This window comes from Acromyrmex echinatior, chromosome 2 (assembly GCF_024713525.1).
Source record: "Acromyrmex echinatior isolate Ae372 chromosome 2, ASM2471352v2, whole genome shotgun sequence".
Lineage (NCBI taxonomy): Eukaryota > Metazoa > Arthropoda > Insecta > Hymenoptera > Formicidae > Acromyrmex > Acromyrmex echinatior.
This window is the reverse complement of record NC_141853.1, coordinates 23,930,849-23,947,599: the sequence shown is the minus strand read 5'-3', so window position 1 is coordinate 23,947,599 and position 16,751 is coordinate 23,930,849. Positions and strand designations below refer to the sequence as shown.

Below are 16,751 nucleotides of genomic sequence, written 5' to 3'. Positions count from 1 at the left end.
AATACACAGTATTTCAAGCATCTGCTTGTGTGCGTGTGTGTGTGCGTGCGTGTGTGTGTGCGCGCGAGCGCGCGTGTGTAATATTGTGTACTATTTCATTGATCAAATGATCAAATGATTTATGTCTAACAGGAATGACAGTTTCCTTTCTATTTTTGTAGTCATATTTCTTCTTCATTTTAAGAAAAATATTCTACAAGTCAAAAAAAATTTTCTCATTGATGATTTATATATTTTTATCGAGCTGTCATTTATTTATTGAAATCAATAATAATATTAGAAATAATTAAATAAAAAATAAAAGAAAAAATTTTAAATATACATGTATATTGTACATATTTACAATGTATTTATAATAAATAAAGTCTGTAAATATATGATATTAAATGGAATTCGTTGTGCATTGTAAAAAAAAAATTTTTATATTTAGAATCTGACGTGAAATACGTCGTATTCATTAAAAATTACATTGGCACAGACCAGTGACACTCGCCACGTGTTCGTGTATCATCACGATCCAAAACGGAAGTGTTTTAACGGTAGCGATAGAAGAGATAGCGGAAGGCTGTAATTGCGACACGGCCGGGGATAGTTAGACAGAAGGGCGGCCGAGTAAAGAATCGTGTAAGTCGCGATATTGTAATCGTCATGCAGGAAATTAACCCGATACGCACAAGTTACTGATCGGTTGGTTCTTGCTGATTTCTAGATTCTTTACTAAAAAAAATCACAACTGCATAGCAACAAATTATTTATTCTAAGAATTTTAACACGACATATAATTACGCAATAAATAAAACCTTAATATTAATACTTCATTTAATCCTTTTACCAATTCTTCCATAAACATGTAAAATCTGATTTTTTTTTTTTGGAGAATTCCGATCTCTTACTTAGATAAACCTTTAACACATATATTTTTCTGAACACATATATTTTTCCTAATGAATGTGTACGAATAATGCTTAGTTCCATTTTTACGAGTGATTGCGGCCACGTTATGTGATGGCGATGTATCCATAAAAATAAAAATTTCTTAATTTCTGAAACAGGTCGGTTGCCATTGTCCGAATGTCATAGTTGATGAAGGTTGAAAAGCATTATGTGAAAATAAAAAGAAAGGATTTTAAAACTACAACATCTTTTGCTCACCATTTCAACAACAATGCATTCAAAATGTAATTTGTAAAGTTCTAATATTTAAACTCATTTTTAAAAGTTTATTTTTTTAACCTTTTATTACATGAGAAGAAAAAAAAAGTACTTTTCCAACACAAAGTTCCTTTCCGATAAAAGGCATTTACTCATTTTATGTGTCATTTTTTTAGAAACTTTTAACGAATAATTAATTATCTCTTTTCAGTAAAAAGCGAGTATTCATTTTAAATGAATAACCTTTAAAAAGAAGGCAATTACGAGCAATCATCAATCACTAAAAATTAAAAAAATTAATTATTTAATTTAATAAAAAAAAACCTAATATTTATTGAGATAAATAAGTTTTTTTTGTTAAATTAAAACTACAAAAAAGTAAAAAATCAATTTTTAATAAATTAAAGTATCATCAGCCAGATATAGGTACAGTAACCGCTTTTCAATAGAAAAGATGACAATAAGTGATCTTTCGAACATTAAAATAGTACTAAAAATGACATTTTTCATTAAATTTTTATAATAATTTAAGCCATTTAAGCAAAAAAAAGCATTTATTTTTATCTTCTTGCGTGATAATTTAACATAATAATAATTTTTTCAGAGCATGAACTTCAAATGACAGAAATCGTTAAGTAATTAAATTAAAAAAAGTTACTTTAAAGACGATTGTCCAAAGAATAAATTAGATGCAAATTAATTTCTGAGAGTTTTTGTCTAATGTAATGTGTAAAAATTCGTAAAAATATTTACTTCAATATGTAATTTTTATTTTAAAATTATATGCAGCAAACAAGCTTTATATATTTAAGATTGCGCGCTAGTCGATATCGTCAATTCGGATAGATCGAATATGGTCGACACAGACGTTGAACCTCCTTATAAAACGTTATTTCACTCATATGCAGTGCGTGACACAAGAAATCGCACGAACATTCAAGTCGTAGTCTCAGATGCTCAGACATGAAACCAATATCTAATGAACAATAGTAAGAACAAAATTCTTATCAGACATGACAAAATGAATATAACTTATATTTTATAAATTTTGAAATCAGCTCAGGAAAAGAGGTAACTATAGTGATTTTGAACGATAGTGACTTATAAAAAAAAATGACAAAAGGTAATCTTTAAGTAAATAAATGTGAGATGCTCAGAATATCTCAAATAAATTTTATTTTTATAGATGTATTTTTTAATAGTATGTAAAGAATTAAATTTACATTATATTTATATTTTTATGAGACAGAAGAATGTAAAAGCAATTATCTTTAAGATTTCTAGGCTTTTTTTTATTTTCCTTTTTAAGACCAAGGTTTTTAAGATAACTATACGTAGAATGCTGTAGCCATATCTACCTATTTAAGGTTAAATAAATAGCAGCGCTAAATTACTCATAAAAATTTCTAAAAAGCCGTTACATATAAAATGAATGAGCACCTTTTATCAAAAGTGTTTCTGGAAATTATTCATAACCATAGTTTACCAAAGTAAATTTTCTAATGGCATATTACTATTTTTAGTAGAGAGAAGTATCTACTGTCAAAAACATTAAATACCTAAGAATAGTTATAATTGCGACATCCGTTTTAACTACGAATCCTACTCTTTAGACAACATTAACACAATCTGTAGTCTCGAGTTTAATGCTAGAATTTCACGTCCCATACCGAAACTATTAAAGTAATAATGATCGAGATTGTAACGGCGATTCGCTCGTATACGAACACAATTAAAACATCGTTCTTCTTTGCTGAATCCTCTTTTCGGATCGTACCTATCTCTCATGTGTTATGCTCTTCTTCAGTCCGTCGTAAGCTGGCCTAATTTCTGTATTGTACCTGCCTTATAAATCGCCGTACCTTTTTTACGACCTTCGTGTAAAGCGCTAAGCCAAGTCATCCTCTTACGAAAGATAACGAGCATGTCTTTTATCCTTTTTTCTTCTCTTTTTTCGTCTTTTTGCATTCTTGTGTCCACTAAGCTCTTCTTTCTGCACAAATTCATCGGAAGATGGATTCATTTGTTCCTCATCCGAGAATCCTAGAGGATGCGTCCATAAGTTTATAGTGCAATTTTGCGAGGTTACGCATTAAAAATGATTCTTATCGTCGGTAAAGATTCTCATATTTTTTAATTATTTTTTACTCATTCCAATGCATTATGATAAGCTCGACAAGAAATAGATGTGCTCCCATCACTCTCGCACACATAGCGTTAAGAAACTGTTTCTTCACAGATGAATTTCTAATTCTAGGAGGTCACAGTACCATAAATTCTTGACGACGACAAAGTATCAGACTTTTTGTCAGCGTGAAATTCATATACAACTATAGTAAAAAATTCTATAATGCTGATAGCAGACAACAGGATCTAAAAAAAACAAAGTCCCTAGAAAAGCTCGACAAGGAACTGTTTTAGATTGTAAAGAGACACATAGCTTTAGCGAATTACTCGGTTAATTAATGAAGCATTATATTTTTGAAGCGCGATAAGAAGATGATTTGATATTGTGGAATGCGACAAAGAATGAGGATCAACCGCGATTATTTTGCCGCACGGAATTCTTAAGTTGGTCGGCATGCATTGCAAAGGCGGAAAGTTAATTCGCTGGTAAAAAGTCCTATCTAAAGTTTGTCGGGTCGGCGATAGCGCCGGCAATTTAAATGCTAATCTACGCATCACGGAACAAAGCAGCATCGAGAAAGTTTCACCTCTCTCTCTCCTTACATTGTCTCACGTATTCGCGGTGCGTCATACCGTCGACCATTAGCCAACCACGACACGACTTTCCGCCAGATTTGAATCAGATTTGCATCAGAGCCAACACACTGCACGGTTCGTTAACACATTATATGATAATTCTCCATATTCAAAACAATCAATGTAATATTAAATGTAGGTATCTAGTTTCTTCTCATATACAGAAAGGTTAAAACAAAATATTAAATGTATCTAGATTTTTTAAAAGGAAAGATCAAGTTAAAATATCAAATTATACCCATAGTTTTCTTCTAGAAAAGATGAAATCAAAATTTTATCAAAGTATTTAAGATCAAGTGAAAGTTAGTTTTGTTATACAATTGTTTATAATCCAAAGCTGTTGATACCAGTCTTGCAAGTGTCATAATTATTACATTTTTATTTATATTATATTTATATAAAATTCTTAATATGACATAAATGTGTAAATTAAATTAGTATCATCTTTTAAGATTCCATAAAATTACTCCATAAAATGGATACAGTATTTAAATGAATAATGACACAAGTGTCTTTTTTAAATAGAATCTATAAAAATTGCGTAATATATCATTGCGCAATCAAAGGGCAAACGTTTGTAGTATTGTCTGCTTTTGTTGCAGACGATATGTCGATTCTACGAATCTGAATCCTCGAGGGAGCTCAAGCTCGTAAACGCTGCTCACCGTTCGCACATTCGATAATTCAGCGAGAAAATAAAAAGGAAAACGCGACGGTGGAGATTCGATTCGGCACTCCTCCAATATTTTGACTACCGTGTCAACGAGCCGGTCTCGTCGCGCATTCAGCATGCTCGCCAGCCCGTAACGCCATTCATTCAACTTTCAATGTTAGCGCGCCAAGCAGATTTATCGAACGATGTGTCGCCGGTTCAACGCCGCGCGTCCGTGCGGTTAAATTTGTGGCTCTTGTGGTTTTGTCCTGCGGAATAAAAGGGGCCTCGCAAAAGGGCAGGCCAATTGCAACGAACTCTCCGTTTAGCCACCGTTATGCTTGGAACGCAATTGCGAATTGTCTAACTTCATCGACGAAGTCATTCAAATAAGAAACTATGCTAATATATTTACGATACGATCGCAATACAGTAATATCTAGTAAAAAATATTAATAAACAATCTTTCGTTTTTTTTTCCTATGTCTTTGCTGAAGCAAAAAGATGAATATAATCGCTATATTTTAAATTTATTTAGGCAATTATTATTGTATATGTAATTGGAAATAACTGAAAAAAATATTGTTTCTTTTTAAATAAAATAAATAAAAGTAAATAAAATACATACATTTAATTAAACAATACTAATGTATATCTGCTTTTATCTTAAAATATAAATTTAAGACCAATACGCGAATAAATGAACATGCAATAAAAATTTTTAATATATTTTTTCTTTTTTCATCCATGTTTTTTAACTATTCGTGCGTGCAATACATATTTTTATCTGATGTCTCGAGATTATTTTAATCTTTCGATTTTTATAATTTCCAAACTAATAATCCTGATTGAATTAAAAAAATTTTTTTCATTCAGTTCAATCAGGATCGACTGATAAGGATCCTGAATCTTGATAAAAATCGAAATAGATATCGAGACAGCAGATAAAAAAAGTTTACCGCACAAATAATTAAATTGCAAATAAATAAGGTAAGAAAAAAAATACTGAATAAGTGTATTATTGCACGTAAATTCGCATAAAAAAGCATAGGCTTGCGTTGTATCTTATCAAATTTATAGTTTGTAATAAACGAACAAATTTTACAGCTTTTGTCATCAATTTTATCGTTTTTATCGTTTTTATCTTATCGATTTATATGGATGTGCAATTCCAAACACTCTTCAAGATTTATAGAAGATACTTTCGTACTAGAACCATTTATGCAAGCGCAAGCTCTCGCCATCAGCGATCACGCAGGATGAATCTACGGGGTACATCCAGATACCGGAACGTGACGATAACGACCAACGAGGGTCCTAGTGCTCCAGAGAGATCGAGTGAGTCTCATACGAGGGGAGAGAGGCGCATTTAATCGTGCGGAACGATATTCGTTCCGTGGTTCCGTGTTATGTGCTGCTGCGGTAGTTTATAGTTGTCATCCATTAAGTGTATTTAGACAGCGGGGTACCACGTCACCGACGAGACGGATCGTTGCTTCTTGTCGTCGACATTAAATCGGCAAGAAGTCGGCGACTATTATCGTCATTTGATATTCATTTAGCGTTTCTTGCTCGTATATGAGAAATCTTTATTTTATTTTATCCTCGCGAGAGTAAAGTCCGTAAATGTATATAAGGAAATTCGCTCAAAGGTCGAACGATTTCCTGTAATTAAATATGACGAGCTTGCGAGTGGGCGATAGGTGAACAGTAAATTTACCGCGAAAATTGTGAAAGACAATATTAAATTTCAGCTAGAACCTGGTAGTCCTTTTATACCAACGTATTACATTTCAATTCTGCTTTCACAATAATATTAATAGTCTTATTCTTTTGCAAATAAATTTTCACTGTAGATCCGACGATCTAACATCTGACGATGTAATAAGTGAAACAAATATACATTCGTTTCATTTCAACATATTGCACTGTGTGCATCATTTCAAAGAGTGCAGGAATAAAAAATAGACTTTATATCAAGATCGAGCACAAAAATACATTTAAAAATACATTTAAAAAATCTGAAACTAGAATTCCCCGTTGGAAAGTCGGAAAGAGTATTGGAAAGTATTCAGTAACGCGTCACACCTCTTGATCGACTTTTATTGAGATGGACGCCGAGTAGAACGATCGCGGAAATTTCTTGCGAGAAGTACGGCTGGACTTTCACTCAACCGATTCCTAAGTGAAGGAAAATGCGCACCGCGTAAACCGCTGCCGGTGAATTATCTGAGAATCGAAAGACGTATAAAGATCCTCGGTTGGCGAAGAGACGCGAAATAAACTATTCCCAGGTTTGTCACGAAACGGTGCGGGATACATTCGCAGCGAGCACCGCAGGCCGCTTGATTTTCACCGTTGCGGAAGTGTTTTCCATCGTCGCGGCGCTGTGTGATACGGCAGCGCGATTGGACGCGGTCTCGAGAGTGCGGCTTTAACCGAATCCACCACTAGACTCTCGTTAGCGGTATTCAGAAATTATTCACAGCGCGCCCGAGAGTCCGTGGTGGCTGCCGTCATCCTCGGGCTTACTCGAAATATCGTGAGGGAAAGCATCCCGTGACAAATCGGACAGATGTCGAAATCTAGTTAGGTACCTATGGTACCTTGTAACACCGGCACTCCAGACACTCGACGGACGTTAATCTGCCGATTCTGATCATTGTTGATTCGTCATCCGGTCGTCACCCGTCGATATCCAGGCCTACCCTGACGATTTTTTTCTCCTTGAGATTCAATCGATATGGTGCATTCGTTAGTTGAGGCTTGTAAGTAACAGTAGGGAGCATATAGGATCTATACGAATCTTCACTGTGTTTAGCGTTATGAAAAATTATGTACAAAAAGGTGTTTAGAATCTCCTATTTTTTTTCATCCTTGATAAATAGCGCGATAATTATTCTAAACTTTTTTACGCAGCGAATATTTATTTTCTATACAATGTATATTTTTTATTTTAGAAGTTTACATTTAATAAAATCATTGAGTTTTTTATTTTTTATTTTTTATTATTTTGGAATTTCCGTTTGTTTATGAAAATGTCTCGTACGTGAAAAAAACTTTTTCTTTAAGTATATCAAAATTTAGCTAGATACACAGCTAAAAATAATTATGTAGGACGTGCAAACTGGTTACTAGAATATTAAAATTTTTTATTGTCACCGTTCAAGGGTTCTCCATACAATTATTTTATCGATCCAATTAAATTATATTTTCAGACCTGTATCCAATTAAATTTTTAAATACTTCAGCAAACTATTCTTTTCTTGCGATAAAACAATCACGTGAAACAAACGATAATCTTTTCTTTATTACGTAGGACTTTGCCAGGATTTAAATTTGGCTGCGTGAATTCCCGTGAACGATGCCGTGAGACACGTTTTGCGAGTCCGTAAAATCTCGCATGAATTTGCCAAAGATCGCGACTTTCTGGACCCAGTCGCACTGTAGATCACCGAGTACATCCTCCGGATAGGCGGGCGAACCTGTACCTCTACCTTTCCTCGCTTTGTGAGAGGACACAAAGTAGATTCGAGATATGCGGTCGTGCTCCCAGTTCCCGTGAGGTCATACGCCGAGAGAGGTTGACTTCCAGCGGCTCTCGAGATCGAAGATTCGCCTACGCCCTTCCCGCGGAAGGATTCTCACCGAAGGACGCGCGTATGCGAGATCCTGTTTCCTGTGAGAGAGATTCCTGTTCTCTCTCGCTCGAAATAATCTTTCGACTTCGGATCTCGCGAAATCGATATACTATCGATACAGTCGTATACAGTTTGATGCTATAGTTGTTTTTTTTTCTTTGTATATATTTCGGAAAAGTGAATAAAATATTTTCGGTGGCAGCTACTTGAATTTTGCGAGTTAATTCTAGATACTAAACAAAAATATGTTCTGAGCCGATATTACGTTTACCTATAATCCTATAATATTATAATATTACTTATATAGTATTCCAATATATTATTTAATATTTTATATATATATATATATATATATATATATATATGTGGTTTGTATATGTATATGTATATGTATACGCATATTATATGTATCATGACTATTATTAAATAGCAGGTGGAGAATAGAATAGCGAGATTTTCTGTTGAGCATATCTTTATCTGTGATGTATAGATATGTACGTATAATTTATTAACGAGATATTAACTTATATTAAAATGCTAATCTCTATGCATGTCATTATCTCATACTTCTAAAGTTTCGTAAAAACTAATAACCATTCAAGTATAAGTTAGCTGCCAATCGACAATCTAATCGCTCGTATCTTCAGAATTTCCGCGAAATACTATTACTCTGTAATCTTACATTATTGATCTCACATCGTAAAATAAATCGTGACTAGCTCAATCGTCTTCACACTAATGTTGAAATTATTCTGCGAATATTACCAGCTGTGATAATTCCATCGTTACGGAAACAGGATTTTTCTAATTATTACCAATTAATTTACCATGGAATTGCCAGATGTAAAGAGATATAGCACAGTTGAGAAACAACGACGTTATTTACATAAATGTGTATATGTGTATACGCATGTGTATGTGTCGAAAGAATCTTAATGATGCCTGACTAAAAAGATTTCGAGGGAGAGATGATGGGAAAAGATACAAATTAAAATTCATAAATATTAAAATGTACAATAACTATAGAATGTTTCCGGTTTAAATTTCTAAAAAAACAAAATTTTAGTCAAAAAGAATAAGCTTATTAAAAATTTTAAGCACGACCGTACATGTGAATATATCAAATACGATAAAGCCAAGATCGATCAAATTTTGGATGTTACAAATAATACATTATATATCCTTTTATTAAATCAATTTATTCCAGATATAATTACGATCTTGGCTAAGGTAATGTTTTTCGTAATAAATTTCTTATTTTCTTTCTTTCTTTTTAATTTAATTAGCGTTTCAGAATGATTGTGTTGAAACCGAATGTTATCGGCTCGCAATTATATTTGGAATAAATATATTTAATAAAAGAATAAATAATGTATTATTTGTAACATCCAAAATCGATTTTGGCTTTCTTTATCGTACTAAAATAAGGTTTAGAATTTTTTATTTTAACATAAAATTTGATGTTTTCTAGATTTTAACAATTTGATTATGTTTAAGTGATAGAGAGAATCTTTCATAACTTTACATTCACATCGTGAATATAAAATTATCATATGATAATAATACATATATCATGTGATATCTTGATCTGAAGGAAGACACCAAGTAGAAATTTAAAAAACTTAGAAATATGAGAATCAACATATCTTTAGAATAACAAAAATTACCATTTCTTATGAAATTGAAAGTCTGATAAGATGTTCAAATCAAATTTTCAATAATAGGTTACAGCAGATACAAAAACATTAATTCTAAAGGGAACAAGATGACTAAATTAATTTTTACACAAGGCTCAGATATATTGTATATTAAAGAGTAGAAGAAATTTTAAGAATCTCTGAAATGTGTGTTTATGTTCTCTATTTCACTATTTATTCCCTCATGGTATATTTCTTCCACTTAGAGATGCAGCTTCGCAAGTTTTCATGGGACGCACGATCGTCTCGACTGTGTCCCTTTGACCTCACGCTGTAAGATGAGATTTGTTCGCGCGACTGCGTTTAATAATCTCGCGATAATCGATTACAGCAACAACGATGATTCGCGCGCCATCGCGTCATTCGCTCGTTTGTGCGGTCCGCTGCAACGTAGAAACGGTCTGGCTCGCCTGCTCGCTCGCTTGCTCTTACGACATTCCATGTTTTCGATTAATAAGACCAAGTGTGCTGTAGCAAACAGCGCTTTTCAGCGCGCCGCATCGCTGTCGCGTTCCTGAAATCTCGCGAATGTCGCGCCATTTTTTCGCTGTATCGCACATCAAGCGATATCGTAGCTCACTTTCTCAGACAGCGTGGCTTTTGTAGCACTCTCTGCGTCTCCACGAGCGCATCATTCTAGGATCCAGATCTCAAATACGAAAGGACATTAGAGCCTATATTGCGCTTCTCTCCGCTAGAAGCGATCATACATCTTATCTCGAGAAATTCTGAGTTGCATGATCATGCTTTCGTAAAACCGTTAACTCGTTCTTCCTGAACCTGTCTTATTTGATAATACTTCTTCGTTTTCGAAACAAAAAACTATCGTCAGAATTTGCGTATGTAGTATCTTAGCAACAATTTCAGATTAACTCGGGGACGTAAAAAATAACTAAATAGATTATAAGTTTATACAGACAACAAGGATTATAATTAAATGAAAAAAGTAAACTGTAGCAAAACTGAATGATTATAATGTGTAAGTGATAATATCTATAATTTTATGTTTAATGAAATTATGTTAATTAAATTAAAAAACTTAATTTAATGCTTGACATTAATTGAATAAAAAATAATCATTTCAAACAAACAATTTTTAAGGAGTATTGAATTCGTGCAGAATCTGAATTATACGCAGTTATTTTTCTTTCTCTTAATTTGGTCGTTGCATAAGAATTATTGCAGGATTGCAACCATGATTTCTTTACTCTAATTTATTTCCAGGTATTCGCGTTTGCGTTTGATCGCGGATCGTATTTTCACACGGCGACCGATTTAATCAGGAAATACGATCGCGATGCGAATTTCGTGCACCGCGCGCAGAAAGGTTTACGAGTGTTCCCGTTGTCTGAATCCTGCGATAACTGATATCACTGTCACCGAGATTTTAGTGGTCTCTCGATCGTGAAAAACATACATTTGCACTTTATGTTTACGAGTGCATATACCACTCCGCAATTTATAAGCTGTAATGTATGTACGTAGCTCCGGAAATAATAGGTCCGTATTTTAAAGCATGATGAGGTAACGAATTATTCTTCGCCATGACGTTATAATTTCTCGCTATTTTTATGTAATACATATATATATAAATTTGAAAAAAAATAAATATTTCAAAGATTAATCGAAGATTTTCCTTTAGATTTAGTCTAAATACCAATAAAAATAAATAAAAGATGTATTGTCGTATATAAATTCACATTTAAATTCTCTTTCTATTTAAATTAAATTTATCTGTATTATGAACAAAATTTTAAACAGGTAAATTTCATACTTCATTATTTCATATTTTAATTACAAATTAATCTCGCCATCTAACACGAAATCTATCGCATGGTAAAACGAATCATTTTTCTCGTTATTTTTTCTCGTTATTTTTTATGCGTATCTTCGTACAGCTATGTGAGACGAAAACTATCACAACCGTTTTCCAGCGGCAAGGGACGATCAGAGTGACTGGAACGATAAATCTTATTTGTTTCCGTGTCGATGGGCAGCTCCGACACCATCGAAAGAATGAGTTCATATTTTCGGAGCAGAATGGAGTCTATATTAGTCCCATCTGCCTTCTTCAGAAAGGCTTCTGCATGAATGAACATTTATACTAGGACGAAACTGCGACAGACAAAAAGGAGAACGGACGGCCGAACGCGTAGATACATCCGGATTATATGCGGCCAATTGATCACGAATCTGACGTTGTCTGCAGTGCCTCTCTTGTTGCCATACATCGGCGGATTTACAGCAGTTTTTTTTCACAGGAAATATCACTGTACAATCATCAACGCATCGCGATCAATGATCAAACAAGAATACGATTCTCTGTAAAAAAAAATTATTCTTGCAGTCTATTATGCGATAATCATCATCTTTAAGTTTTATGTAACTAAAATCTCCTGCTTTTTTACATTCATCGCCTGCACAATGGGGAATATTAATATGCGTCCCCGTTGGATACGTCCATATTTGCAGAAAGACTTCATTCAATTCATTGCACTGAGAAAAAATTTAAGATTTTGTAATTTTAATTTAACAAACCTATCAATATCTGTAACAAATGATTTGTAGACAAATGGTCAGTACTGAAATAAATACAAGATTTTTCTAGCATGAGACTGATAGTAATTTGCTATTCCAATCAATTATTGCAATAGAAGCAATCATGTATCTGCTGGATTTTTATTTGCTAGCAATATCAATTATTTGCAAAAAGTACAAATAACGATTTAGCAAATATGATTTGTATCGTGTATGTAAATCGTGTATTATTTGTTATATTGACGAATAATGAGAAAATGATTCGCAATAATAATTGATCAATTTGTTTTCCCACCAAATCATCACATTTGTTATTATTTTTTGTTCTAATAAAAAACTTATCTTTCTCAGTGCGATTTCTTTTGCGCGCGTGTTATTCCATGAAATAAAATAATTACATTATTAACTGTATAAATAAAAAGATACGTTTCTCAAATATTACACATTAATTTTCTTTCGTATCGCTTAACAAACAAATCAATCTAAACACAAGTTGAACATTAACCATACACATCCCTTCTAACTTTAATAAAAAATTCACTGTTTGCTCACATGCATATAACTTTAAGATGAAATTTTATTATAAAAATCGTTTGTTTATTATCTTTCCAAAATCAGCTATTAATCGAGAAAAATAATACCGAGATATCGACAAATATGAGTGTGGAAGAAGAATTAAGGTCGCGAGTAAAAGATAAGAAGAATAAAATGGTCATAAGAAGCGGCGAAGGTAAAAGGATATTTGTGAATGAATAGGTAAAAGGAAAAAAGAGAAACAATAGTGAGCCGAAGAAAGGAAAGAGATGAAACAGAGAGAAGATGAAATAGAGAAAAAGAGAGTCACGTACAGCAGGAGATGCGTTTTACGTTCAAAACCAGTTTCTATGGTTTAATTTCCACGAGTGGACACATCTTCCTAATTTATAGCATCGATATACCCCGTCTCGCATATCCCACTGTGGCCCTCGCCCCCGTCTTTCGACATTTTATTGGATCGACCAAGCCGCTTTGTGACCCGCTGGATCTTTAATACGATCGTGGCGCATCGTAGATGCGAGAGACCCCGAAGTTTCGAAAGAAAAAAAATCTCCCTAACAACAAAGATCTCGTCGTCTTTCGGTCGCATGCAGTTTTGATTCATTTAACTCGTCGCTGTGCACTAAAATTTTTTCTTAATTTTTAATGTAATAGATATTTAAGATTTATCATATCCCACATTAGGATATCCCAACATAAAATTAAAATTTAGGAATACAATGTAAAAACAATATGAAAGGAATATCGATAAAAGATTATGAAAAATCGATCACTTTCCACACCTCAGTATGGCGATGATCGAAATACTCAAAATACTGCGCTTATTTACAAATCATGCTCAGGAGACAAGGTTCTCAATAGGAGGTCGTGTATTCCACGAAAAAAATCTCCACTGTCTAAACTGTCTTTACAAACTGCCGCATAGGTATGATAGGAGAAAAATATGGCCGCTACGAATGACAAAGCCGTGTCGTAAAATACGTCTGACGACTAAAGGATTCATGCCGCGTACTCGTGATTATTTGCGGTGTGATTAGTCGTTGAGGGAATGTGGAAACCACATGCGTGCACCATTTAGCATACGCAAATAAAAGCCGTATTAGCGACGTAAGAAGTCTTTGCTCAAACCGCTAGCATCGCGAAAAGACTCGTTTCTCCGCAGCCGAATTCTGGAGCGTCGTAAGATGCTATTTCAAATACCAAACAGTGACGAGGAAACTTCTTGCCTACACTTGAGAAATCGCCATAATATTCGCCACATTGGAGAAAACTGAAAATACCTGTGACTTCAATCAGGAAAAAACGTGTTACGTGGAAAATCCATTGGCATGATCATTTGAACGCCTGTATGACATGATAATAACAGAAAATTATACTTATTCAGTTATAAGAAAAAAATGAGGAATAAAAAATTCATACATCATTATAAAAATTATAACAGTTTTTCCGTGTTGAAATATTCAGATAAACAGAAAAAAAAACGCTTATCATTGCCTTCATTATTCATTAATAAAATAATATATATAATATATAATAAATCTCAAAACTCATTGTACACAAATAAATTTACAAAAAGTTTAAATATTAATGATAATTAATAAATGGTAATTAACATTATTATAATTAGCATGTAATTGAGAAATAATTTTTAATCAACTTAACAACAATAGAAGGAAAAGAGGAAAGAAGAAAAATAATACAGAAGAATTGCGCAAAAGTAACAACTTACTGTGCTCCTCTCTTTCTCTCTCTCTCCTCTCTGCTCACATATTACATATATAAATATATATATATATTTCTATGATAAAAAAAAATCAAGTCGTTAGTCAACGAACGAGTTAGCGGAGCGGCGGTATTTGCGGTTGGTGAGGGCCGGTAGTTGAGATCTTTCAAGAGTGGTGGAGCCGGTTACAAGTGGGGACAGATGGGTGGCACTTGGACTGCCTAGGTACTGGGAACCGGTGCACACTGATTGGTCGACCGATCGGGCCCGGACTGGAGCCGTTGGCGGGCCCAGGCACAGGCGTGAACCGATGGATAAGAACAGCTCCCCAGATGGCTCTTACTATACGAAGGAAAATCGTTCCTTCGGTACGGCACGGGTCTCCTCAGGCGCTTCGATGCAGTCAAACAGGTCTGAGCGATCGTACAGCACCAGTCCTTTCTCGTCCATCGTCGTAGTCGCACCGTCACACGTGCACATATAAGAAAGACAGAAGGAGAGGGGAGGAGAGAAAGAGAGAGAGAGAGAGAGAGAGAAAGAGAGATCAAGAGTATACAAAGACGACCACGAACAGCGGCTGGAAGGAAAAAATCGCGAAGAAACAGCGGGGGAAGTAGAAAAGAAGGAGGAGAGAGAGAGAGAGAGAGAAAGAATAAAATAAATATCGGACGAGGAAGTGTTGTGAATTACGATCAATTGAAATGGTATAGTCGACGGAATTAAAACGAGCTGCATGACACCGACAGTAACAGTCCGTACAGAACGAGATTGATCGAGTACAGCGAAGCTTTCAAGAAGATCACCAGTCGTTACACGGAAGAAAGGATTTTCTTCGAATTCAAGCGTTAAATAATTGGAGGAATATGTGATCGAAGATAAGGTATAATCGGTAATAATAAAAGCAAACGAAACGTTTCCTGGGAACGAGAGATATGATGTGTAACATATGATAGCGGACTGAAACAGTTGCTTCGGCAAGAACATTATTCTTATTTGTTGACTTAGTGATCCGAGAACGGGACTGATATTTGCGTGGATTTCCAGTTTATTTGAGTGAGGTGAGTCATTTTACTTTACACATTTAGTCTATAGAATTACTATTAATGATGTTTTAATGTATTGCATTAATAATTAATAATGTATTATAATCTTCTGTCATTACTAATCAGTATTATTGCCATGAACTTTTCATTATGGTTATTTTACATGTTATCTTCTAAAAATAAAAATATCATTAAACATCATTAATACGAATAAATGTCGATGAACTTATATTTAAATCTTCCAATGTACATCGCGCCAGGCATTAAAGTCTCCGGTTCTTGATTTCATATCTACTTATTACGAAATTGCGTGGAAGTAGCGTTGCAATAAAATTCTTAATACAAATTTCTTTTCTTTCGCGAATGATAAATATAAACATCATTTATTATACATTAGGAAAAAAATTTAGTGCTTTCAGCAAAGTTGTTTGAGGTACTTTTTAACAGCAACAAAACATTTTGTTTATGTAATGAAAAATTTAGTCACTTCTCTCTGAGAAATACATTTCCTGCTGAATTGATATAAACAAAGATATTTGTTTATACCAATTGAACAATTTAAGTCGCATAAAATTACAGTTTTGTCCGATACATTTTAACCCCCTTCAGACTTGATTTTACTATAGAAGAATCATGTTAAAAAAATAGTTTTAATTCACAATTCAAAGGCATTTTAATAAGTATTATAATTTATACTAAACAAATAATTTTTTTCAAAATTTTAATATACTTATACATTATTACGTACATCTGACCGCAGATGATATTGAAAGAATTAAATAATTTCAACGTACAATGTTTTTAAACTTGATGTACATTACAATATGTATACGTATACAGGATCTAAAGAAGTAAATTTTTGCTTGATACATTTTAATCAATTTTTGTTGGTATAGCAAAATTTTAATTCATAGAACAAAACATTTTTACCCGTATATTACTTTCGTAACAGAATTAAGTTATATTAAATCATTAATTCTATTACGGAAGAAATAATTTTTCAAA

The 16,751-nt window shown here is 33.5% G+C and overlaps 2 protein-coding genes across 8 annotated transcripts in view; one reads left to right on the top strand and one right to left on the bottom strand.

Annotated features, from left to right (window-relative positions):
* Nucleotides 1-16,751, bottom strand: part of LOC147910662 (uncharacterized) — a 446,179-nt gene that overhangs the window by 216,356 nt on the left and 213,072 nt on the right. The window lies entirely within an intron of this gene.
* LOC105152952 (uncharacterized) overlaps nt 15,004-16,751 on the top strand; it is a 36,796-nt gene continuing 35,048 nt past the window's right edge. The window contains exon 1 of the mRNA XM_011067558.2: nt 15,004-15,761. The gene's annotated coding sequence lies outside the window, so the exon portion shown is untranslated. The remainder of the gene's footprint in view (nt 15,762-16,751) is intronic.